A 27834-nucleotide genomic window follows, 5' to 3' on the forward strand; every position below is an offset into this window, starting at 1 on the left:
CAGCTTGCCAGTTCACCTTGCAATATGACCTGTTGTAGTTCTTTATCCACTTTTCAATTCTCATATTAATCCCCATCTTCTCCAATTTAACTAAATTTCCCATGTGAAACTATCAAATGCCTTACTGAAATCTAGGTAGTTTAGGTCTACTGCATTTCCTTTGTCTAAAAAATCAGTTATCTTCCCAAGTCCAGTGCACTATCCACTGAACGAGACACTGTATCAAAAAGTATTAGAGGGACAAAAAATTTTTTCCTCTGGTCAAGTCTTCCTGCATTTTTGCTTTACAGTTCATTACTAACATTGCTTACTTAATTCCATCTCTGTGTTAGTACAGTGTAAACAAATTCAACCTGTGTGAATTGGTAGGTTATATTCAAGAATAAACTGCGCTGGAATCCCTAGCTTTTGTAACAGACTTACCTTTAGTCACATATTGTAGACCCACTGAATGGCTCAAGTTTAAAAATATGATTATTCATAGAAAGTAATTACAATTAAATTGACTTGTTTTTAATAAAAACTAAACCTTGAAACTAAACAAAATATTTGTAGATTTTTGGCAAATTCTGTTAAGAGTCCAAACCCTAAGGCATAATAAACTGTGTACAAAAGGCTACTAGATATCTACTACAGAACACAGGTAAAATGTAACCACTAAAGAATCAAGTTTTCCAGTAGACAACATGCATTTTCTGAGAGTTACAAGTCAAAGATGTCTCCATGTACTCTTACCAAGTTAGCCAGTTTTACTATATTATCCGCCCTTGATTTTGCTACAGTCAATTGGGTAGCAGGCAAATGGCCATTAAGTATGGAGGAGGAGGAGTTGTTTTTTAAACTAGCTCTAGTTTTTCCTAAGGAAAGTGGTAGACACTTTCAACTTGGCTAGGACATAAGCTCTAGTCTAGTCATAAGTGTCTCTATTGGCGTTGAGAATTGAAAAAAAAAAGCACACACACTGCATACAGGTATGTTATGTTAGTTCTAACAAACTGTCAACATTGAACTGAAACTGCATACATATACAGTGGAAGCTTCCACTGAATAGATATTCCAAAGGAGCCCTGCTTCTTTACATATATTGATGTGAGCATGCACATGAAAAAAAGTAAGGCTCTGAAAGATCCTCCGTTCATTCCTCAGGAGCTTTTTGTCTGACTGTTAGCACACACTGTCAAGTGTTCTACTGCTGTCTAGCACATAGTTGTATACAATGAATGTTTTTCATTAACCTCGGAAATTCCTTATGTTTAAAAAAACCAAGCTGGATAGTGAAGCTCTGAAGTCCAAAATTGTGACAGGTTAACATTGCTAGAGTTAAGGATACTATCTCCCAAGAGCATAATGCACAACAATGGTTCCCAACCTTTACTCTGCCACAGCACATCTCGATACCTTTAATTATTGAGGCACACCGTATTGTCTCCAAATAAACTCAAGAATATTCATGAGCTAATCCAGAATGAGGCTAGTAGAGTTAAAGTCAAAACCACCATGGTGGCTGTTAGATCGTGATCTGTCTTTTGTGCCGGAGTTAACACTTTCAACAGTGGAAACTAAACATTAAAGCTAAATATAAAATCTCTGGACAAAAACATACTCAGTGGAGAAAGTAACACCCAGTGCACCACCTCACACCGATTCTGACCCCATCCCCACCACCAGTTCTGCCTCCCAACTCCCCCACCCACAGGTGCTGGAATTAGAAGTGCAAGGGGTGCTGAAGTGGTTTCCATTATATACAGGGCTTACAATTTGGCTCAATGACACTCTGCACCCCTATTATACAAATTGTTCCAGCACCCCTGCCCCCACCTCACCTCTGCTTCTCCTGGGGTTCTTTCCCCTTCCCAATGCTGGGGCTGCAGCAGGTTCCCCACTCCCTTTCCAGGCTTGGGGGCAGCTCCACGGGCTCTTCCCCCAACCCAGCAGCTGAAGGATGGAGGGGGAGGGGCAAAGGACCCAACCTGTTGCTCTTAGGAGGGGAGGGAAGGGAAAAGAAGAGGAGAGGGAGAATGAGCTCTGATTGGTTGCTCTGCCCCTGGAGAAGGCCATGAGGCAGATGGCCAGTCAGAAGGTGGCTTTCCCCCCCCTCACCTGCCCACACACTGCAGGATTCACTGGAATGTGACGCATGCATAATAATATTTGAAAGGGACCTAGTCCTGGACAGCAGGAGTACAGAATGTGATCCGACTTTGACACTAAATTAACATGAAATGGAAGGGGTTGAGAGTTCTCATGTTTTTAAAAAAAAAAAAAAAATCCACTGGCAAACCTGTTTGGGCCTGATGGCACGCCAACATGCCACAGCACACCAGTTGGGAAGCACTGCACTACAATTCAGTGACTAACATACCATTACTTTCCCACAGAACTGCTGCCTCACTCAGGATGGGGACTTGCATAGCATGCAGACTATTGAGTATAGGATTCACATTTAATCCAAGCGATAAAACAGATATCAAAAAGCTGCCCCACTCCCAGAGCTCTGCCCAGCTTATACACTGATGAACCAAGGGTCCAGAAAAATAGAGATATGTGACCACATAACTGAAAACTGTCAATGCATATACACAAGGAGGCAAAGCTCAAGCTGTGCAGGTAGCCTTAATTTTACTATTTCTAAATATTTAGAACATAGCCATATTTTAAATACAAAGAAGTCAGACAGAATCTTAACTTTGTAAATTCAGTCACTTAAAAGTTAGAAAGTGTCAGAATGAAGGTTGCCTGTACAATTAATTTAGCCCCTTTGCGTGCATGTATGCTAGAGCCTTTACTTACATGACCATATACTTTTCTCTCCATACAGGATCCCCTTCTCATTCAGAGCACAGGACAGATAATGCTCATTGAATGAATCAGGATTGTGTAGTGAATGAGGCTGTTGTCTGTAGGACCCAAACCCCTACCTGCTGTAGAAGTTCAAAGATGTAGAGAGAATGAGGGGAATTCACTGAGAAAGGAGGGACTTGTAGTTAGGCAGCTGAATGTCACTTAGGAGAACAGGGTTCTATTCCCAACTATACCTCTATTTCTTGGCAAACACAAAGTTTTCAAGCCCACTAATTTTTATGACCATGTTCATTTCTTGATGCCCAACTTCAGTCTGATTTTCACCATACTGAGCAACAAAGTCAATGACAGCTGTGAATCTGGCACAGAACAGTCTGGTTTGGAGGAAAGAACAGAGGATTCATAGTAAGGAGGTTCCAAGTCCTGAATCTGGCTCTGCCACTGTATGAAATGTATAGCCAATGAAGTCCATTTTTGGTGCAAGGTTTTGATAGTATAAAGAAAAAAAGATATGGGGCAATACACTGAATATTGAGAATAAATATTGAATAGTTGCCTCATTCCCTCAGCATTAGGCAGAGAACTGTAGAAAAAGACATCATGCAATAAAAGATTATGTAGCATGCACTTGCATAAAGAAACAATTAAGATTGCGTGAACATTTTTTTAACTTTATAGTGCCTGAATTTGCAATCCTAAAAGTAGATTTTGTGTAACTAATATACTTGTCTCTTTTAAAATGCCCTACCAATTCCACTCCCTCAATCACCTGGATCTGAATCATGATCTTCAATGTATCAGCACAGAGCTCTGCACTAATAACCAATTACAATAGCAGGCTGCAGAAAACTGCTCCCCCTGTGGATCAGCCACTAAATGAGAAGAGACATCAAAACAGCAGGCTACAGACGTAAAGATAGTCCCATTTAACAGACATGGCTGAGCACATCATAGATATGGCAGATTCTGAGAGACAGGGTGACTATATCCTATTTTGTGACTCTTGGGAGGGTGAGAACAAATGGGAAAAGAGATGAACAGGGTCACAAATCACATTATATGGTGACTTCATTTGTGTACATATAATAAAAAAAATAGCGATGAGTAACTTCAACTGAAAGATAGACATTGGTTCCCCCCTTTTATTATCATTAGTTCTACTTTTGTGCTTTGAATTTTTTTCTTTTAATAAAAGCAAATTATGGCAAAAGGTACAATAACTTTACAATCTTTGAATGTTTATACCAAAATTGTCCATTAGAAAGACCATTAGTCTGGCCCATAGTAATTTTTAAGTTCCTAATAAAAATCTGAGTTGAGTAAGCTATCATGAGAGAGATTACTCAGAGATCCTACAAAAGAAACCATACAGGAAGTCAGTCTAGATGATCACAATGGTTCCTTCTGTCTTTAAAGTCTATGAATCCAACTTTCCTTTTATTTAAAAAAAAAAATTAACTCTGACCATCACTAAAATATTTTAGATGTATAGTGATACTACTGTTTGCCTATATACAGTTCAATTTCTCAGTCATCACCCTCTTCCATGAGAGGTACAAGCATACAGAAAAATTAAGTTTGACCATTTTGCTAAGAAATTAGCCTCCAAAGTCACCATTTACAAGGTCCTGTCTGGATGGTACAATCGGCATATCATGTATACCATTCTGGGGATCATATGTTAAATATCCAAGAGCAACAAAGAAGCTATTTGCCTTAAATAGAAGAACCTTAAGGTGTTATGTGTTGGAGACTATCGGAAAAACAAGTGAAACTAACTTTTGACCAGACATACAGGAATATGAAGAGTGGGGGGAAAAAAAAAAATGGTAAAACTAGACTGAAGACTTGGTAACCATTATGAAGACAACTGAGAAACTACATTATTGTTCCTATGTTTGGGAACAAACATTTTACATTGTAACACTTATACATGACACTAACTCTGGTTCATGCCAACTACAAGTATTAAGCAACTATAGCAATGTTTCATATGGACAAGTAGTCTGGGAATAAAATACATAAATGTAGAGAATATTGATCTTTATTCATCCATGAACTTATTTTAAGTTTATTGCTTTTCATAACAGGTAGGCTTATCTTATATATTAAGCTATTTGATGCAAGGACTGTATGTATTTCAGTGTTTGTACCAACCCTTACTAGAGGGTATATTACTGCTGTAATATAAATATTACATAATTAAAAAATTTAGCTTGCTATCCACTGCAGCCAAAAAGTAAGAAAAAAATTACTATTGCACCAGTAATAATCAAAGTGACAGCTACCATATTAACGTCACTGATGTTAAAATCACTATGAGCTCAGATCTATACCATCTTTCCTGAAAGTCAGCTGACTCCAAAGACCACCTCAACCTGCAAAAAATGAATAAATTTTAAAAAAAACACTAGGAGGAAAAATTAAAGCCAACATCACAGTGGAAACAGATAGAATTAGTTGTTAAATTGGAATGCGTATATGGAGAGGTCAAGTTCCAAGTGACTTGCAGTATGTAGGTGAACAAGGGACCAAATATATACCAAGTGAAAAAAATCTCATCTTTATATAGACTTTTCAACAGTATTTTGAAAAACTGGGTCCTCCAGGGGAGTCCAAGGGCAGCATCTCAATGGGAAACAGTATATTTCCCCCTTCCAGCTAGCTGGAAAGGGAGGCATACTATGTTTCCCCTATGGAACCTCTGGTACCAGGATGAAGGCCATTCCAATTTCATATTGATTCTAGCAAACGTGCACTCAAATTAAAAACAAAACCAAAAAAACCCACCAACCCTTGCTCCTACCTGCAATAGATTAGGAGGAGAGGAAACAAACCCCCTTTCCCTCTCTTCTTTTCCTGGTGTCTAAATTGTTCCTCTCTCACCTTTCCCTTGGATAAAATAACTGTTCTCCAATAAGTCGCATGATTTATACAGTGAAGTAACTGAGTAAGAAAGCAGCAAACATGAGCAGATAGTTTCATGTAGTTGTCAAAAAACAGTTTATATTAAGTGCAAAATAGATGGACATTTTTGCATAGTAACTGCGCACGCACACACACACACACACACACACACACACACACACAAAAAGGGGGGGAGCAACCACTTCTTCCCTTTAAAAATGGTTACTGATGGTAAACGCACACAGATTTCATAAACTCCATAATATTTTACAGGAGGATTAAAGGGGATGTAGAAGTCTGTGTTTACATTTATTGCCAGCTGGAAACAAAAGTATAAAGGAGTAGCCAGCATATAGTTTTTCAATGCTAAAAAAAATAAGCAAATACCAGTTGTGCATATTTTTAAGTGTCAATATATTGTGGATGCAATTGTGTCATATGTTTGAGATGCTGGTTTTAAAAAGAAAAATACTAGTTGTGCATAGTTTTACAAACTTAAAGAAGCAGAAGCAACAGCAAAGAGCTTTTTTCACATTTCCAGCCAAATGTGTGCTTATACTACAAGTTTCACTGTGTATTTGGAAGTTTAACTTTTTTCACATTTCCAGCCAAATGATTTATCTATGTATTTAATGTGTCACGTCCACCTGTCAATGCCCACTTTTAAGATACACAGTGGGGATGGGGAAATATTACAGCATCTAGTTTATCGATTTATATATTGTGAGAAGAATCCCCTCATGTAATTTGATGCCATTTTCTATACAGAATCTAATGCTGCCATCATTAACCAAGACTGAATGATGCCCAAGAACTAGTTAAAAGTTCAATTATGCTGATTTATCAGTGTCCAAGAGGGTGGAGGCTTTACTGGCTAGCTAACTAAAAGACAAAATGCCTATCTTGTGGTGTGCCATCACAGTTCAATTTTTGCAGCTGTTGGGACAAAAGTTGTCCAGATTTTTTTTAATTTTAAACTTGCATGCTTTTCAAACTTTTCTGCTGCTCCCATTTTAAATCATATAGGAGTTGAACTAGAACTCCTTCTAATGAAAGTGTTTAGTACTTCAACCATTTCTTCTTTAAGTACTGTCTACTACAGGGGTTCTCAAATTTCATTACACTGCGACCCCATTCTGATAACAAGAATTACTACATGACCCCAGGAGAGGGGACTGAAGCCTGAGCCCTGCGCCCTGGGAAGGAGGGCCAAAGTCCAAGGACTTCACCCTCAAGCCGTGGGGCTTGGGCTTCAGTTTCAGCTGTGGGGCTTGGGCGTTAGCCCCAGGCCCCAGCAAGTCTAATGCCAGCCCTGGCGAGCCCTTTAAAATGGGGTCGCAACCTGCAGTTTGAGAACTGCTGGTCTACTAGATTCGTTAGCTCACATTTTAATCACTCTAGTTCCATCACCTTTAAATATAAATATACAAGGTTTGAAACTCCTCCCTGACCAGCCAGGGGATTTAAAGTAATATGTTCTACAAGCCTTTGCTCCTAAATCACGAATACTCGCTACTACAAAGCACTGTTTTCCATACACTAGGTCCTTTGCCATTATTCCTCTAAGAGGTTTTTAAGTTCCTGTCAACATCAGACCCAGTACTAGTATACAGAGCTCCCTTCCCTGTGACCCAGGACAACTGCAAATTATAGAATCATACGACTGGAAGGGACATGGAGAGGTCATCAAGTCCAGTCCCCTGAACCCATGGCAGGACTAAATATCTAGAGCTAGACCATCCCTGACAGGTGTTTGGAGATATTTTAAGAGCAGATTAGACATGGAGATTCCACATTATCTTAAATATGATGGTCACCAATGGAATTCTATTAATTTCTTTCAGTTAAATATATTTTGGGGTGTGAACAAAATTGATTCTTGCAAACATGACTGTATTTGGGATACTAGCTACAAGCCAAAGCAGAATTCATGGAACAGTTAACACATGTGTCAAAGTAGGGCTGTGCTGCACAAAACAGTCACAAAACAAAGGCAAAATTATGAAATTTGTATTTTGACAAAAAGGGAAAAAATGAAAACTTTCTGCAAGGTCCCCTTTCCGAGTTCTCTCAATTGCTTTCCAGGTTAAAAGAATCCATAGTCAGAGCATTGTTTGGAAAGTGTCACTTCATTTCTTATAATTAAGGATATAATAATTATGTAGCACCTCATCCCAAAGGGTCCCAGAGAACTTCACAATCTTTACATAGCAATCACTTTCCCTGCCACTAAAGTATAGCTCCTCAATGTTGTGCTTATACTACACGTTTTACACTGTATTTGGAAGATACTGTAACTTTTTTCAGAAGTGTTTGCTTCAGATTCAGCACCCAACACACTATTCAATTACTAAATGAAACAGCAATAGAGATAAATACTTAGTGCGCGCGCGTGTGTGTGTATCATACCTTATTTAAATTTTGGTCATGCTATTTCTCTTCTTTGAAGTACCCTTGAGATAAATCTAGTTACCTAGCTAATTTTAAGTAGTTTCTCAGAAAAAATACATTGAAGTAATTGCTGTTTTCTGTAAAATTAGAATGATATGTTTCTTTGAAAATATGTACATCACATAGACCAAATGAGCTTATTCAACTGTAGCCCTCATAATCTCAAGTGCTAGAGATTTTCATTCAAGGTTGTACTATAACATTTTTACATACATAGGACAAAAAGGGCCTCATTTTTAAGAGACCTCAATTCTAAACAATTAAATAAAATACATTTACATTAATGCAATGTTATGGTTGAATTTCTCATATGCAGAGCCAGAAAAATCAAAGTTACGGCTCCCGGGATAACCACAACTTGATACAGTTGCATATTATTTATACCATTATATACTGAGACAATTTAGGTCATAACCAATTTACAGTTGCTGTGGGAATTGTAACTGAATTTCCTGACTTTATACACAAAGTCCCAAGTACAGCAGTCCATATTTTGGTGGGTTTTTTTTTTTTTGTTTTTTATAAAAACAAGAATGGTACATTCACATTACCTTTTGCATGCTGCATGCCCCAGCAAATGGAACACCCTACAGAGGGCACAAGAGGTGCACGAGAAAGAGCAGAGTATGATGGCACATACAGCCACACCAATTGCATGATTTCCTAAAGAGGATTATTCGGGGGCGCTGGCAGAAACAATGTAAACAGGTTAAAGTGGATCATTCTATTTCAATGTGTACATCTATTGTACCAGATTTCACTGTGGTGAAAGAGTAATGGGTACATAATGCCACGCTGGATCAATTTTCTTCCAATAAGTCAAAGAAACTTGTCAATGAGGAGTAAAATTGTGGGAAGTCTTAAAAATAAGCCATTGAAAGAATGAAATAAAAAGAATCACAAAGTTAAAAGGGTAAAAAAACCCTCTGCTACAATGGAACTAAAACAAGTTTTTAAAAAAACTGGCTATTTTTAAAAGGATACATGTGTATGTAAGGCATTTTAGGCATGAGAAATTTAACTGTAGAGTTGTTTTTTTTCCCCCAAAGTTCCAAGTGCCTTAGAAATAGGGCTTAAAATAAATATGCCTTAGCACTGTAGCAACACAAAACACGATTTAGTAACTGTTGTGACAAAGTGACAAAAGGAAGTTCATAGTTAGAACAGATGGAGAAAACAGGATGAATTTATGAGTGAGAGCACATTACGTTTGAATTTCCTGCCTTTTACTTTGTTTCACAAATATTATATTGACTTTAAGTAATAGTGTGCTTTTAGTATGCATGTTTTAAATAATGTTAATAGAAAAAATATTCTAGGTTTAAAAAAAGAGACAACTCACAAATGTGCCTTCTTTATTTCCACAAAGCTCCATTTCAAGCCATACCTCAGTGCTTCAAGGATGCATCTAAGAATGTCACACTTCAAAACATTGTAACATGGAATGAAACAATGACCCCCGAAGAGGTGAATAACATGCACTGGTACAATTCTGCCATTTATTTTCAGGCTCTAACGGACTCTGTATAAAAAGTTATCCTACTCCGAGAACAAATTTCATGGCAAGGTATGTTTTTATAGGTTCATTATAACCCCTTGGGAAAGAGTGGGTAGGGTTTGCACCAAAAATTCAGACACTCTTATATACACTGTAATGTGAACAGTACATCTTGTCTAGATACTACCAAATACATATGCTGGTTCTCACATTTGATCTATTCCCAGACCAAAGCAACAACTTTTTTATATATATTACTCACACACATACACACGTTTTAGATTATACATGTTTCAATATAGTTAAAGGATTAGGATTAGTAATTTTATAGAATGTTGTTTAAACAAGTCTGAAGACAAGGGAATTCAAGTTGCACTTAAAATCAGGAAATATGTAAACAGACTAAAGATACTCCAAAAACATCTTGATTAATGAATGAAACATTTCCAGATTTAACAGCAGCTTAAAAGGGGCACTGTCAACTGAAAGTCAGTCTGAAAATGTTTTACCTACTATTCTTACAAGCAATACTTAAGATTACTATAGTAAAGAATATTAAGGTTAAATAAGTAAGCACTGAAAAGTTAGGAAATGCAAGAGTTAAGGTAGCCCATGCAACTTTGAGTCAGCCCCCTTGAGTATGTGTGCATTTTGATAGTTTTGTCAGACATTGCATATAAAAAAGTAGCAAAGCCAGAAACAAAACCCAGCTCTGTTGATTCCTCGCCCAGTGCCTTAAACACAGGAGAGAATCCTCTATTCTTTCAGCCCTCCATCAGATTCATTGTACATACTGAGCACTGAATGAGGCAATGGTCATTCAGCTCTACCAAGCATACGCACAAGTGGGCAGAATTAAAGTGGAATGGCATTTGGCATTTCCTAATTTCTGAGGGCTGGTCAACACTACCTAACTCTCTAAGCATCTACACTAAAATGTAGCTCCTACTGATGTAACTTGCCCACAACACCAACTTAACTCCACTTCCGTGAGAGGTGTAGCACTTAAGTCGATGCAGTGTCAGGGTAGATACTGCGTTGATTACATCGACTGTTACTGCCTTTCAGAAGCCATCCCACAATTCCCCACACCGACACTTACATCCAGTGCAAACACTTCTGGTAAGATTATGCTCCTTGCGTCAGCGGTGCACAATGTGGACATGTAAAACTGACTCAATTACTGCAATGGCTGTAGATTGACAGAACTTAGGTTGACAATTTTGTAGTGTAGACATGACCTGAGTGCTTGACTTTACAAGCATGACATTCTTTAATCAGTATTGGACAAAAAAAAATGAACAAATTTTATCTGGAATCATTATTGACCTTCACTAGGGTCCTCAGGAGGGTTTGAGACCAAAAGACCTTTAGGTCCACAGCAGAGTCATCTAGCACTTAAACTGAAGTAGCAGCTTCACCAGTAGCAGTCAGTTAACTCTCTGAACCAGCCACTAATGAGGGGTAGGATACAAACTATGCCAGTTGCTTGTAAAATTATTTTCTAGACAATAATGGAGTGTTAGGAATAGGAATTTCTAGGCTTTATTCCTTGCTCTGCAAGGCAGCATAATCTAATGATTACTGACACCAGAACCTAATAAATCTGGCATATCCATTCTGAAATGCAGCATGACTGCCGATGAGACTTAGAGCTGTCTCTAATATGGCAGACCCATCTTCAGCTCCGATGTGATCTTGTGCAACCTCAGTTTACGCCCATTTTACAGATGAGGTTATGATACTTGCCTGCCTCCTAAATTAGGGGCAAGAACCCTTGCTCAACAACTGTGAAATATATAGAATACATACAAGTTTAAGAACTGAAATTAAAACTCTGCCTCCTCCGGGCTTTCAATCCAAAAGTCCTTCCCTTAAAACAAAGAGATGACTGCTTTTGCACATCAACAATAGCTCACACTAAGGCTGGGGAATATGCTCAGTGAAGACAGAAGGTTCAGAGCTGCAGCAAACCTCGAATAAGCATGCATAAATGGTGATTTTCAGAGGCTTATATATTGGCCAAATTTCTATGGATTTTCAAGATAGTAAAGTGCATATCTCACCCCATGAGCACATCCCTGACAAATTACAAATCCTACTTTAAATGAGACCGTAAAGCTCTTCTGTAAAGCTAAAGAAAGTATTTTTTAAAAACATTGGCAAAATACATATTTTCCCCTAGCCTTAGTCTCAGAAGTGGCTATGTCATAATTTGCTGAGATTTTCCTTAAAATATTCAGCCTGAAGCAGTGACCAAGCCTGGAAAATTTCAGTCAAAATGGTCAAATTAAGGCAAAGTTATAAGCAACTGAAAACAGGGGCTTGTAATGGAAAGTGTTAGGCAACCTAAACATAAAACTGCATTTCATGTATATTTGACAGCATTTCATGTATATTACGTTTCATCACTTCCCCTCTATAGCTAGTTTCTTATGTTTAGGTGTCTTCCCCCGACAAAGATATAAACACTCAAAAAAAAAATACTAATTTCCGCAATTTCAGAAATTTTTAAAAAGGGGTTAAAGGGTAGGTGTAATACTTAAAAATACTTATGGCAGGATACTCAAAAATGCTCAGCATTAAATGAATTCTGCTCCCAATGATGACACCAACATAGTTTTCTAGAAAGTAGCAATAAGACAATTAAAATGTATAAAACACTAAGATCATTTGATGAAATGTGCTACGTAAATGCTAAGGCTTATTAACCCCATTGTAGCAGATGGGAAAATACCATTATGAACTTAGGAATCCAGTTTAGAATAAAACTCACAGGTTCCTGCATGTGTCTGTTCAGTTCACTAGACAAAACTAACTAGTCTCTCAGTAAACTTAAAGACTGACCAAATATTGGTCGCATAGGGTATGTCTAGACCAGCGATGGGCAAACTATGGCCCGGGGGCCAGATCTGGCCCTTCAGACATTTGAGCTCCCGCCAAGGAGCGGGGTCTGGGGTTTCTCCCACTCCAGTGCTCCAGCCGGGGAGCAGGGTTGGAAGCTTAGCCTGCTCCATGCGTGCCATGGCTCCGCACAGCTCCCAGAAGCAGCGACATGTCACCCTTCTGGCTCCTACGGCTAGGGGCGGCCAGGGAGCTCCACATGATGCCTCCGCCCGAAGCACTGCCCTCACAGCTCCCATTGGCCAGGAAGTGAGGACAATGGGAGCTGCAGGGGCGACGCCTGCCGACAGGGCAGCATGCAGAGCCGCCTGGCTGTGCCGCCATGTAGGAGCCAGAGGGGACCCATGCCGCTGCTTACGGGAGCTGCTTGAGGTAAGTGCCACCAGGAGCCTGCACCCCTGACCCCCTCACATGCCCCAGCCCCAATCCCATGCTCTGAACCCCTCAGTCCCAATCCAGAGTACCCTCCTGCACCCTCAACCCCAGCCCTCTCTCCCTTCCCCTCCCCAGGAGCCCATATCCCCAGCTGGAGCCCTCACCCCCCCCACCCCGCCCCAGCCTGGAGCTCCCTCCCACATTGTGAACTCCTCATTTCTGGCCTGCACCCCCAGCCAGAGCCCTTACCCCCTCCCACATCCCAACCCCCAATTTCGTAAGCATTCATGGCCCCCTATACCATTTGCATACCCAGATGTGGCCCTTAGACCAAAAAGTTTTCCCACCCCGGTCTAGACTAACTGGAAGTATGTACAGACATACCTGAGCTAGCTTTGGTCAAATTAAAGTTTAGGTCAAATTAAAGTTTTACACAAAGTTCAAGGATAGTATATGGTCTTTACATAGTAGCTCAAGCTTTTGTTTTCTATTTGTTCATTGCCTTTTCACATTCAGCATCGTGCAAAAGGAAAAATATCCTCACTGCTATTTTTCCTATTTGTCTCTCCCCCTCTTCCTTGTCTGTGTCCTCTGTTCCTTTCTCAGCATTTCTTGCAGCAATTCTCACCTCCAGGAGCTTCACTCCCACCAGTTTCTTCCTTTCATCCATTAAATAGTTAATCCACATTAAAAATTACTGGGGAGCAGAGTTGTTCATACCTGTGAGTCATTGTTTCAGGCTCAAGACATCACCACTGCATTGATTTACACTTGGAAGGTTATCTACACTAGAAGAATACCTAAAAGAAAAGGAGGACTCGTGGCACCTTAGAGACTAACAAATTTATTTGAGCATAAGCTTTCGTGAGCTACAGCTCACTTCATCGGATGCATTTGGTGGAAAATACAGAGGGGAGATTGATATACACACACACACAGAGAACATGAAACAATCGGTTTATCATACACACTGTAAGGAGAGTGATCACTTAAGATAAGCCATCACCAACAGCGGGTGGGGGGAAAGGAGGAAAACCTTTCATGGTGACAAGCAAGGTAGGCTATTTCCAGCAGTTAACAAGAATATCTGAGGAACAGTGGGGGGGAGAAATAACATGGGGAAATAGTTTTACTTTGTGTAATGACTCATCCATTCCCAGTCTCTATTCAAGCCTAAGTTAATTATATCCAGTTTGCAAATTAATTCCAATTCAGCAGTCTCTCCTTGGAGTCTGTTTCTGAAGCTTTTTTGTTGAAGAATAGCCACTCAGGTCTGTAATCAAGTGACCAGAGAGATTGAAGTGTTCTCCAACTGGTTTTTGAATGTTATAATTCTTGACGTCTGATTTGCGCCCATTCATTCTTTTACGTACAGACTGTCCAGTTTGACCAATGTACATGGCAGAAGGGCATTGCTGGCACATGATGGCATATCTCACATTGGTAGATGCGCAGGTGAACGAGCCTCTGATAGTGTGGCTGATGTGATTAGACCCTATGATGGTGTCCCCTGAATAGATATGTGGACACAGTTGGCAACAGGCTTTGTTGCAAGGATAGGTTCCTGGGTTAGTGGTTCTGTTGTGTGGTTGCTGGTGAGTAGTTGCTTCAGACTGGGGGGGCTGTCTGTAAGCAAGGACTGGCCTGTCTCCCAAGTTCTGTGAGAGTGATGGGTCATCCTTCAGGATAGGTTGTAGATCCTTGATGATGCGTTGGAGAGGTTATAGTTGGGGGCTGAAGGTGATGGCTAGTGGCGTTCTGTTGTTTTCTTTGTTGGGCCTGTCCTGTAGTAGGTGACTTCTGGGTACTCTTCTGGCTCTGTCAATCTGTTTCTTCACTTCAGCAGGTGGGTATTGTAGTTGTAGGAATGCATGATAGAGATCTTGTAGGTGTTTGTCACTGTCTGAGGGGTTGGAGCAAATGCGGTTATATCGTAGAGCTTGGCTGTAGACAATGGATCGTGTGGTATGATAGCTAGTTTTCTTTTTTCTTTTTTTTTTTCTGAGCATGCCATGCACGCCACAAATGCATCCCAGACTAGATCTGGTCCCAGTGCTGGATGTTTTACAGTCAGGCTTTGGGGTTCCCAAAGCCCATTAAAGCAAACACAACTAAAGTGTTCACTCTGAATACAATTAAAGCCACCAGTGACTGAGAGTAACAACAGAAACTTGTAACTTCAAGTTCCAGTCATTGGAGATATGACAAGCCAAAAATGTTAGCTTTATCTTTTTTTGGACCAACTTCTGTTGGTGAAAGGAACAAGCTTTCAAGCTCCACAGAGCTCTTCTTCAGGTCTTCATGGCTATCAACACTGCAAACAGAAAACTAATCAGGAGTTAAAAACCTCATTAAGAACTCATCTCAAATACACCTTGTCTACTTTGCCTCAAGCTTTCCAGAAGATTTCTGTTCTACCATAAAAAGAAAAGGAGTACTTGTGGCACCTTAGAGACTAACAAATTTATTTGAACATAAGCTTTCGTGAGCTACTATGCTCAAATAAATTTGTTAGTCTCTAAGGTGCCACAAGTACTCCTTTTCTTTTTGCGAATACAGACTAACACGGCTGCTACTCTGAAACCTGTTATTCTACCATAAGTGCACAGACAAGCTTTGGTTTTGAAAACAAAGGAGGAGAGGGAAGACCAAGTGGACTTTTAATGGAAAACTAGCTTAATCCTAACTGAGAAATGTCTGTCCATAACACTGTAATCAATTTGTGTATCTACACAATACAGCAGCTTGTCAGTTGAAGAACCTAGCCCTTTAGAATAGTCTTGAAAATTACATCAAAACTATAGAAGCATTCTGTAAAGAGTACCCCGAGTAAGATACACAGCACAAAAATTCCTCTAAGTAATTTATATAAGATGATCATCCCTTCCTTGAGTGATGTATAAATGTGTTTAAGTATAACTGTCAATTTCTATTGCTCTGGAGAACAGGGACAGCATAATATTAAAACTGCTCAGTTACTCTCACTGATATTTTACTTCATCCAATATCATCTTCATGATTTCCCCACCCTTTTTAACCTAAGGAATGTTTGATATGATCCGAGTTGTATTACATTTGTTTACTTCAATAATATAAAGCTTTAGTCTTGCACTAGCAATAGCCTCAGTCAGTATAATAGCAATAAACATCTGATGAGACCATGCTGAGAAGTTTCATAGGATACAAATTATTCCTAGATACATTCATTTCATTTTTTCATTAGTCTCATTATATTGGGCAAATTTACAGGTGTGAATAATTGACACCATTGTAAGTGACTGCTAATTTGATAAAATTTGTGATATTCAGGTTGACTCTCAGACTCAGACAGTATTTTGCCAAAATAGGAACTGCAAGGAAAGCATCTTTTTTTGTGAAGAGGTAAAGAAGAAGATTAAGTATATCAGCTTAGGCAAAGCATTTTACGCATGATTAAATCTTCAGGTTTCTCATCCCTCTATCCAAAAAGAGATTAGTTGCGTCTTCACACACCATCTTAAAAACAACACAACTGAAGTCTAACTTGATATTAAAGTGCCTTTAGAGCACTCATATCCTCACTAACTGCAACCAATTATGGTTTAAAAAAATAAAATATATGCGGTCTTGAGCTAAGATTACTCTTCTAACTCAATGACAATACACAACTGCAAAGCTCAGGAAACAGATTCTGATCCCACCAACAGCGTCCCTGCCTAATGCATGTATTGATGTTCATATAACTGTATTGAAAGCTACAGAACTATTTAATATAGTAAAAGACAGAATACACTATGTATGACATGTCTATAGTTTAGGACAGGGGTTGGCAACCTTTCAGAAGTGGTGTGCGGAGTCGTCATTTATTCACTCTAATTTAAGGTTTTGCGTGCCAGTAACACATGTTAATATTTTTAGAATATACTATAAGCCTAGTATATAACTAAACTATTGTTGAATGTAAAGTAAATAAGGTTTTTAAAATTTTTAAGCAGCTTCATTTAAAATTAAATTAAAATGCAGAGCCCCCTGGACTGGTGGCCAGGATCCGGGAAGTGAGAGTGCCACTGAAAATCAGCTCGTGTGCCACCTTTGACACACATGCCATAGGTTGCCTACCTCTGGTTTAGGCACTCAGATTTTCTAGTGTATGAGAAGTTTTTGCAATAGATGTCAGATTAAGAAAAGCCTTAAGACAAAGTTAACTAGAAGTAGAAGATAATGCCATTAAACAGAAAAAACTGCTACAATTTTCACATTAAATGATAAACTTGGCAATGAACAAAAAAATGACAACCAAATTAGCTACCGTAACTATAAAGGCAACAGCTTAAAGGACCATAAATTTCACAAAAGCCTTTATCATTAAGATTCTAAAAACCCATGTTCCTGATCAGCAATCTTGCCAATTTTTCCTTAACACAAGAAGCAAAAAGAGTTCTCTTTTGAAGCCATCACCACTATTAAATATATTACAAGAGGATGACATCCATGCTCTCCAAAAACCTCAAGGAAAGTATTTGGAGACAGACAGCAAGCCCACAAATGGCAAGTTACGTTTCCCTATCCCAGTAAGAGTTTGACCTAAATTTCTAGTTTCTTATATTTCCAGACCAGAGCTTTTTTTCCCCTCCCCTCAGTGGATAGCTTTGCCAAACTTTATGAAAGACTGCCTACTGTAGATATGCCATTTCACTTGCGAAACGATAAATGAACACACATCAAACATATCACTCCCACTGCAGAACTGGACTGTTAACAGTAGCAAATGGGCAGCTAAGCTGCAAGAATCCTTGACTTGCTATTCACTCTGCTGAAGTTCAAGGCATGCTTTCTCTGTTTAGTGTCTGCATCAAGGAAATGCACCCTGTCCAAAAACTCTATGTCCATTTCCACTATTCAAGCACCTAGCACATACAAGTGGCTTTTCTGATCTGTGAAACCTAAATCTTTTTCACATAAAAATTCTTCTCAGAACATTAGATCTAATCTAGTACTTTACCCAACATTCCTCCAGTACCCAACCTTCCTAAAAAACTCTCTCAGCACTGAACAACAGTCTCTCTCACTCTCTCATCTATTTTCTTTTCTATTTCTTGAAAAATAGTCTTCTCAATATTCAGTCACTTTAGCAGGTTTCTAACAGAGCCAAAATAAAAAAAAGCCACCATAAAAACACATTTTTTCCAGGTTTGACTTTTCCTCTTCTTATCTCTTTAGCCCCAATGCAGCCATCAACACATGACTCCAGGACAACCCTGCTCCCTCAAACTAGGGGTGATGCTGTTATAGTTCTGCTTCTATTTAATAAACCATTCTTTCCAATGGCAGTTCCACATCTCTGATAAGACTCCTTCTGTATGAAATACCACAACTTTATCCTCTTCTTTTTTCTAGGTAAGAGTTTTTTGTGGGGGAAGGGAAGGAAGAGGAGTTACTACACTTTTTTTTTGGTCAAGCAGAGCTCTAGCAGCAGCAGTATGAAACACATGAATTTCTTTTAAAATATCACTTCCTCTTCTGAGGAAGCAGAAGAACTTAAGAATCCTGTAACTGACTTTTCTATACAGAAGTAAAAAGGTATATCCCTGTGGAAATCAAGAAAAGGAGGAAGGCAAGAAGAAACTACAAAAAGTCTGCTTATCTGTCTCCCAGACTAAGACAGAAAGGCTGAACCAAACAGAGGAGAAAACAACTCTTCCCTCTTCCTCTAGTAGCCAGGTGAGCTCAAAATTTAGCAGCCTCTTAAAAGAGAAGCTAACATGAAAGAGTGGAGTTATCCAGCACACCTCTTCCAGACTTGTTAAGTCTCCCACGCCGGCAAGGTGCTCCTGTTTCTAGCCGCTTTCTAAATTGGTCCTGCTTAGGAGCTTAAATCAAATGATTTAGAGAGCTGATGAGAAACTTTAAGGCTCAATCTCTGCCATCAGGGCTGCTTGAGGCAGGATCTGGACTGTAGACATACAGGAGCCGGTGAGCAGTAACCAGGAATCAGCAGCCAGGGCCAGAGTTCCCCCAACCAAGGGGTAAGGGGCAAAGAGCAACCCCAAACAGCCACCTTAGCAGCATAGCCAAACTATCTCCCAGCTGATGACAGAAAGCAGATATCCTCCTTCTAACCCAGGACAAGCAGCAGCCTGCACCAGGGGCTAGCAATTCTTCATCACTCCAGAATATGGAAAAACTAGGGACAGAGAGGAGGTAACTACCAGATTTACCTAAATATCAATTTAGGGAAGATTCCAGAGACAGCTATGAGCACAGCATTTCCTACACTCCTAAAGCTTGTTCCATGCTAGTTTTGTTAGTTCTGGTTATCATATACATAAATAAGGCAATACATATCACTGAATACAAAAGTTAGTCATTTCTCCTAGATCTCCACATTTCTAACTTTCAGCTTTAACAGGTATGCTCTCCTATCTAAGGAAGTCTGGGGGTTTCAGCAAGATAGGGGTAAGGGTGCTACATACTGAACTATAAACTAGAGCAGTGCTTCTCAAGCTATCTGATGTGGGGGACCGGCAATTTTTTTCCCCCCTATGTGCGCACAGACCAGCAGCCGATGGTTCGCGGACCACCACTTTGAGTAGCACTGAACTAGAGCACAGTCCTTGAAGCCCAGTAGTTCACCATTTCTATCTAGGATTTTACACCACACCCCATCACAATATCTGAACAGCTCTTACCCTTATACCTCCCCCCCACCCCACAATCTTTTGAATCTGTCTCTAATAAATATTTGATAGTTTTCAATTCAAGATCTCTCCCCGATGATCTTACTTTCACTTTTATGCTCATACTAAATCACCCCCTCATCACCTTTAAAATGACTCCTCTCTGTCCTCTCTCTGCCAGTCTTTACCTAGTAAACTTGTAGTTTTGTGTCACAACTTCCATCAGATAGGTGGATTAATAATCTCTCTTTGTCAGAAAGAACACCTTGAGAGACAAATTACCCTCAGTTTTGATCTTCCACTTGCTGAAACAATGAAAAGTGGAGGTATTCCGACTTTGAATTCTCCTCCTCTCAACACAGAGATAGTAAGATTTGAAGGTAGCATTCTCTCCCATGTATTGCACAGCCTCATCTCTATCTCTGATGAAATTCTTATCCCTTTATTTCCTTTTTGCACTGATCATCATAACCTCTCCATGGCCTTCTCAAGTCCCAGTTCTTTAGGCTCCAGCATTTGCAGAATGCCACTTCCTGCATTCTCTCTTACAAAGAATGCCTACGGGCTCCTCAACACATACAAGTCAGCCCCATTCCTGTGCAAATCCACTAGCTCCTTATTTCAAGTTTAGGGCACAACTCCCCTTACTAAAATCCTCTTTGGACTTACTCCAGTCCCTTATCTACTTTGTCTCTATTATCTCTCATGGAGACTAGAGGAGTGAAGGCTCTAGTAAGTCTCCAGAAAATCATCAACTGTTCAAGTACCTTCTTCCTTACACCTCCTATCACATGGAACAGCATTCCTGTATCAACATTATTATTTCTATCTTATTTAGAATCTCATCTGCATACATTTTTCCCTTGCCTCTACCTCTTAACTTCTCCAATCCACTATTTTAACTCTCAAGAATTCTAGGATAGAGTTTTCTTGAAATGTACAACACAAAATAAAGCTTAACCTGTAAAGCCCTAAAATATTGAAAACACTTTCCTATTCAAAAATGCATGAATAATCATGACTGCAACTTTCTGAAATACATAAAGTGATCAAGTTGAGCTATTCTGGCATTTTAGAGATAACACATTTCCACTCTTTGGGTCAGAGTGTGGGCTCTAAACTTTGACTTTGGTGGGCTTTGGATCAGACCGCTGGTTTACACTAGTCAGAAGTTCCCTTACATCTCAGGGACAAAGAAAGATTAGAAATTGAGGTGCTTGATTATTTTTGCAAAAAAAATCTTCATTATCTGACCCGAGCCCAAAAAAAAAAAAAAAAAGCAATGCCATCAAGCAAACAAAGTAGCATAAACTGGGAGGTTTGACAAAGGACTTTTCAATGAAAATGTAAGAGGAGTGATTCAGTCTTGAGAGAAAACACAAAGGAGGTATCACAGGTATAATTTAAAATGACAGCTGTGTTAAAATTGATATTGAGATCTAATTTCTCCTTACAGCAAAGTTTACTACACTTTGCTTCATAAAACATTTAGTTTTAATAGTAGGAGTGAAATACCAAATGAGATAATTAAAAAAAAAGTATGGAGTTTGAATTGTTTACAAAAAAACATTTGCATATAAAAGGCAATGTATCGCCTAATTTGATTATTAGAGCAAAGTTTAATAGACAGTACCTGTTGAAATCACGAGATCACTATTATTTACAATGTATAACTTAAAAAGTAAACAATATTACAGATTAGAAGGTTTTAAAAAGTTATTCAGCACTGCTTTCTCCACTGGTTATTCACAGGAAGGCAACTTTTAATCATAGTAAAGTTGGCCCATATTTCAATGAACTCTGAACAAAATAACTTCTAGGATCAAGGCTATATATGGTGAAACTTAATTTTCCTCACAGAACCATTAGAAAGAAGGCAGACATTTTGGCTGCACTGACTTTTTCCAGACAATTGATTCTTGAAGTTATTTATTCCCCACCATTCCCCTTAAGGCCCTCTCATTACAGCAATTGTCTCTATGTCAGAGGAAGGTTGGATACAGCTCCCTCCAAAGCCAGGCAACCTCACACCCAAAATAACTACAGGGGTCACAACAAAACAAAGTGCTCCCTAGTTCATGACAGAAGGGGCTTGTGTCAGCTCCCAAACAGGGATGCTGAATTAATTTGTATAGTGAGGGTGCTAAGAACCATTGAACCATACTGTAAAGTCTGTATATAACAGAATCCACTTTAAGCCAGGGGGAGAGGTGCACCCCCAGCACCTCTACTCCCAAATGCCAATCAATTTTCAAAGTAGAGAGTTCTGATACCACTAATCTGACCTATTGTTAAATATGTGGTCTTGTTTATTTTTCTCCATTTTTAAATTAAGATGCATCCTTAAAAGTTTCACTGCCATCAGTCTGTGTTTCCAAGTTTTAAGAAAAGCACACTATTTGATATAAACATGGAGAAGGAAAAAGAATGAACATTATGTTCAGAAACAGCTGTGGAACAGTATGCATGAAGTTAAAGAGGTCAGAAGCTTAGGGATAATCAGCTCCTACCTGATTTTTCTCTAGATGCATATTTACAGCTTTAAAAACAAAAAACAAACAAACAAAAAAAACATGGTTGGAAGGTAGGAATTAATCAGTTTCTGTATACTTAAGAACATCCTTAAGAGCTTTGTTGTCATATTGAGACCCTTGGAATGTACTCTCTATGTCACAGAAAGCTTCTTATTGAATAGAAGAATTATTTAGAAAATAATGGAGAATAAAGGCATTTCAGTTTGTAACCAAGAAAATCCATGGTAAAATAAAGAGTGACAGAAAGTTAGATTATATGTATGGAAACAAAATTCATTCAAGTTTTAGCACCTTGCCAGAAGCATTCTAAAAAAAACAACGTTACATATCCTGTAACTGCTGCTCTGCAACAAGTTATCCATCTCTCTGCAACAAAGGATCCTAAAACCAGATTAGGTCTCCTTAGAATAAATTGTTTTCTTCCTCTTAACTTTGGTAGCATTCCAGCAACAGTAATCTTAAATCTAAGCTCAAACAAGTTATATTAGGGAGAGGCTTTATAGCAAGTGTCCTATTTATGGGAGTACGATTGGTTGGGAAATAAGGGAAGAGGATGCATTCAGGAAGAAGTTGGAATCTGCCACAGATGGAACTAGGTAGTGGCAGCAGATTAATGCAACAGATTTTTGCCTCTTTGGAGAATGGATTAAAATGGAAATTAAAGTCTCGTCTACACAAGAAAGTTTTACCAGCATAACTAAATCAGTTTAGTACCGTTTTCATATTGTAGGCAAGGCCTAAAACACACAATCTTAAAGTATGCAGTTTCATCCATATTGCCTCTGAGCATCACTAAACCATTCCCTAATCCAGAACAATTGGTAATCTAGCCACAGGAATGGCATAGGAGAGGGGTTGCAAGACAAGAATGAGGTATATTTGTAGAGATTGGGGAAACCTGCTGTGCAACTGCTCCACACCACCAGCCCCAACTTGATCCAGACAGCCTCATTTGTGAACACTAAATTCATCCATTCAAACATTCAGCAGATTTTAAAAGCCTTCCATCTGGAAATTAATTGACAGATATACTACCTACAGGAAATGAAGGCTAAAGTTTTGGAATAGAATTAAAGGCACTTACATGTTTGTTTCCCCCCTTCCCCATCTTTCAGGCCCCTTCTTCCCTCTTCACACACACTGCTTCAACTTGTCATATCAGAATTTATAAAGAACTAGCCAATATCAGACAATACAATATGGTAATGCCAATCCAAGAGTCACAATAAAAGATTTAGGAGATAGTATTTCAAGACAAATTATTATTTGTAATGCTTTCTTATTAAGGCTTTTTCCCTTTACAGATGCACTAAAATAATCTGTTTTTTCCCCACACCATCTCCTTATGCTTAAAACCGTCTTTAGATATATGCCTAGACCATCTGAAGTTTAGGGCCTTTTTAGCAGTGACATACTTTGTCCTTGTACACAGCTTTACTTTTGGCACCTTATATTTATAAAAATGGTGTAACATCTTCAGTCAATTCAAAATTGGCCTATACAAAATTCCAGCATGGTGGCAGATAGCTTGAAAATATCTGAAGTTAATATGAAATAGCTAAGTCTTTGTAATGTACCATAAGTGAAATTAAGTATTTAGATAATTTCTAATGATAATCATAGATCAAGGTTGTAAACCTTATTTAAAAGGTTTTAGATTGAAAATATCTACTTTGGAAAACTTAGTGTATGTGCTATTTGATATAACCCTTCAATATTTTATAAAATAGCTGTACTATACAGTTTGCACATTCAGTAGAGAGAAAAAAACATTTCAGTGCTAATTTCACACATTCATAGTAATAAGCATTTCAATGGATGTCACCAAAACCATAATGAAGTTTAGCCTGCTATTTGTGTACACTTTTTTTATTTCAGTAAGCAGGATTTCAGTATCTTGTTATAAATTAATATTTCTGTTATATCATTCCTCCACACACTAACATTTCATAAGAGGATTAATATCCTATCCAAATGTTTACTCACTTTCATCAAAACTTTGTTTAATAGCTGAGTATTTAATAGACAGGTAGTAAACTTGTGTGCGTGTGTGTGTGTTCTAAATTAAGAGTAAGCAAGTTTTTCTATTGTTTAAACCAATTAATTTGAATTTTAAAAAAATGAAAAGGCATACCATTACAGTTTTAAATATGTAGTGAGAAGCTTGGTCAAGAGTGTTTATCCAGTTGATAGCAATGCAAGTTTAACTGACTGAAGAATTCAATCATAAAGGATATAGTTTAGAACTAAGTATCTCTGGGAAAATTAAAGTGTTTGTAAGGTTTAAAGGAACTAAAAATAAGCAGCTAAAATAAAGTTAAGTGTTAACCAGGACAGACTTTATGAACATTTGTGGCATTAGCCATTTCTATCTAAAAGCAAAACTATTGTTCTGTTTTCCAAAACTAGTGTTTGAAACTTCAAATAATGTTGTTCTCAGAGAAAGTAACTATCATCTCCAAGAAGATATGGTATTATTTAACTGAGAAAAGTTAAACTACATAGTATCCAATATATCTAGTACCTTTAGAATGCCACATAAATATCAAAAGAAAACAAGTTCCTCTCAGCTAGAGATATAAATGATAAAAATGTCAACATTGCCCCCATCACCTGTTACAAACCTCAGAAACAAATGGTTAATTTCCCAATGTACTGCAGGTCATTTTGAAGGGAACTACTGCAATTTTTCCTCTATTGTTTAAACAGAGCAATTCTCTCTCCTAAAATAACCCCTATCTAGCTGTCTCACCACAGTTAAGTTCTTAAGCCACCCGGTTATTTTGCATGTGTTATACAAAGCAACATGATTTTTTTAAAGGAAAATTTTCTTGAAAAAAAAAAAAAAACTTTTTGATGAAAAAACTACAGAGTTTAGAAGTTCCTCTCTCTGCTGTGCTTAGTGATGCAAAAGAGTCCTGCAAGGTGCCCCAAGCAACCAGCTACATTTAGCTTTCAGCCTTTTTATTATCACTGTCAATGAATGGGCCCCAGTCAAATTAAAGCTGCCATTTTAGGTTAAAGACTGGAGAGTCTCTGTTGTGCAACAGCAAGACAAAAACACTCCAAACGACAGATGCAGCACTCTCTCTGGAAAATTATGGATTTCAACTTTTATAAAAATAATTACTGGTCATGCTTTTAATATGAATTATATATTGATACTCACACATTACTGCAAACTAACGGGATTTATAATTGGGATAAATCGGCTACCCATGCTGCTAAGGTCATAGTCATTAAGATTTTTTTGCCGTCGTTAGAATGGATGATCTGTGAGGAAATGAACAGAAACATTTTTGTTCAACTTGTTTCTTTGTATGTCCCTTAGTCCCATATACCACGATAGAAAACGACAAACAGTTCCCTGAGAGCCATCTTTTACTACAAACATCCCTCAAATTTTACTTTGATGAAAGTAAAATCGAGGCTCACATATACACAGAAAGAAACTTATTGCCTTGAGAAGGTTTTTCAGATATTCCCCAAACCAAAATCCACACGAGATCAAGTAACTGAAAAGGCTCTCGCAAACGAAAAATCTAGCCTAAATGTAGTGAGAAGGCACATTCAGTACCTTCCCAAACCAAAACAAAGGTAGAAAGTGGAGCAAGTACGTGGAGAGTTGGGGGGTATCTAACAATCTCTTAGTAATTCAAAGGGAACTCCCCGTGCATTACTACTTTTCTTTTGTCCATTGTCCGTTTTAAAAACTAGTTTAAACCAAGGCGTAAGTAGCGTGTAAAAGTGATCTAAAGAAACTCGTCCGATTTACAGCATGTGCACGAAAGTGACCCCCTTCCCCAGAACCGAATGGCCCCTAAAATAACAGAACCAGCAGTTCGGGGGGTGCCCCAGAGTGAGAGAGGGTGTCCCCTTATGTAATGCTATCAGGATAAATGAATGCAACGTAATGATGGCTGCTCATTGCCTGCAGCTCCTTCTCCCTGAGTCTAACCAACAACCTTCCCTCCACCCCCCTTCAGCCCCCCCCCCACAGTGTCCGCTTCCCACTTCCACCAGCCCCCCATTCAGTGCCCAACCCCGCCGCAGCAACAACCCCAGCCCTCAGCAGAGCAGGGTGAACGAGAGACACAGAGAGAATCGCCTGCCAGCCCCATTTCCCTGTGTGAATCAAACACAAACAACCCCCCCCCCCCCGCCTCCTTCCCTGACCGCTTGGCCTCAAACCACCTTTTCCGCTCACCCACAAAATGGCCTTGATTTCAGGGGGAGCAGCCCCAGCTCGTGTGCGCCCTGCCCAGCGCTCCGCTCCCGACCCAGCCTGGGGAGGGGGCCGGGGTAAGAAGGGGAGGCGAGTTGGTTCGCAGGGTTAAGTCTCTATTATGCAGGCGCCGCCAGCACCAGTCCAGCTCGCGTTAGGTAGTGTCTCTCCCCCACCCCCTTCTCTTTCTTCTCCGGCTGTTGGAAGCAGCCGGGAGCCCCCTCGCCTGCCGGCCTCCCCTCCCCCGGTCCCCTGCGTGTGACTCTCGCCCTCCCCTCCCGGGCAGAGACCCCCGGCGGCACCTCGTGTTCCCCCACACGCACACTCCCGGCCTCCCCGGGGGGCTCCCCCGCGTCCGGGCTCCATGTGCCCGCGCCGAGCCCCAGGGACCGCGGGTGGGGGGGGGGGGAAGCGCCCTCACTTTGTTAGCGCTTGTTGTGCTGCCGGCGCCGGGAGCAGACAGCGTGGTCAGCGCTCCCCAGAGGGAGCCGCTCTCCCCGCGGCTCGGCCCCCCGCCTCGCCGCTCCCTCCCTCCCTCCCTCGCGCAGTTTTACCCAACTTTTCCCCGGTTTCCATCGCCCTCCAAACTTGCGGAGCGGGCGGGGGTCCGAGCGAGCGGGCCGCCCCCCCCCCCGGCGCACAACAAAAAGCCCTTTGCCTGCGGGGCAGCGCCCCTCCGAGAGCGCGCGGCCCCACGCGGGGGTGCCCCGGAGGGAGGGGCGCTGACACCCCGCTCCCAGGGGGGCAGGGACCTGCCGCGGGTCTGCCCCCCCCCCATCCAGCCCCCAGCCCTCCCTCCGTGCCCGCGGCGCGGGGTCACTCACCGGGTCAGCGCAAGGCTGGCTGGGCTCGGTGTCCCCCGCTCGCTCCCTCGCTGCCCGCTGCCGAGGGGCCGGGGAGGAGGAGGGGACACGCTCCGGAGTTGGTGCCGCTGCCCGGGGCTGCGGCGGGGCTCGCACGCCCGGCGGAGTTGCTCCCTGGCGCCGGGAGTGCGGGGGGGGGGGGTGGGGGCGGAGGAGGTCCCTGCCCGAGGTCAGCGCGGGTCTGGGGCCGTGTCGGGCTCTCCGCCGGGTCCCGGCTCCGCTCCGCTCCTTTGTGTAATTTTCACTCGATTCAAGTTTAATCCGATAGTTCCCGAGCGCGTCCGCAGGAGCCGAGCGAGACACCAACCAGCCAGGCAGGCGGCTGCCGCTGCTGCTGCTGCTGCTACCGCCCCCCTCCCGCCGCCACAAGGCGCGCCCCCGACACCGCCCCCTCCCCGGGGGCGAGCGCGCCCGCAGGCCCCGCCCATGCCCACACGTCACCACCCCAGCCTGGCATAATTTATGCAAGAATCCAGCCCCGCTCGGGGGGGGGGGAGAGGGGTCACTAACCTCTCCCCCGCGCCCCGGCAGGGGTTCCCGCCCCCGCCGCGCCGGGCCTGCTGCTCCTCGGGAGCTGCTGGCCGGCGGCGGGGGGGGCTAAGGCGCTGCCCCGGCGCAG

At 40.7% G+C, this 27834-nt stretch overlaps 1 protein-coding gene across 3 annotated transcripts in view; it reads right to left on the minus strand.

Moving 5' to 3' along the window:
• The window catches only part of CHD7 (chromodomain helicase DNA binding protein 7), a 185641-nt gene extending 158007 nt beyond the window's left edge, over positions 1 to 27634 (minus strand). The window contains exons 1-2 of one of the 3 annotated variants that reach the window (XM_038390351.2): positions 27177 to 27634; positions 25297 to 25400 (exon numbers count right to left, since the gene is read on the minus strand). The gene's annotated coding sequence lies outside the window, so the exon portion shown is untranslated. The remainder of the gene's footprint in view (positions 1 to 25296; positions 25401 to 27176) is intronic. The other 2 variants (XM_038390352.2, XM_043507817.1) reach the window with 2 other exon arrangements.
• Between the last annotated feature and the right edge of the window lie 200 nt (positions 27635 to 27834).

The sequence above is a fragment of the Dermochelys coriacea genome, chromosome 2 (assembly GCF_009764565.3).
Source record: "Dermochelys coriacea isolate rDerCor1 chromosome 2, rDerCor1.pri.v4, whole genome shotgun sequence".
Taxonomy (NCBI): domain Eukaryota; kingdom Metazoa; phylum Chordata; order Testudines; family Dermochelyidae; genus Dermochelys; species Dermochelys coriacea.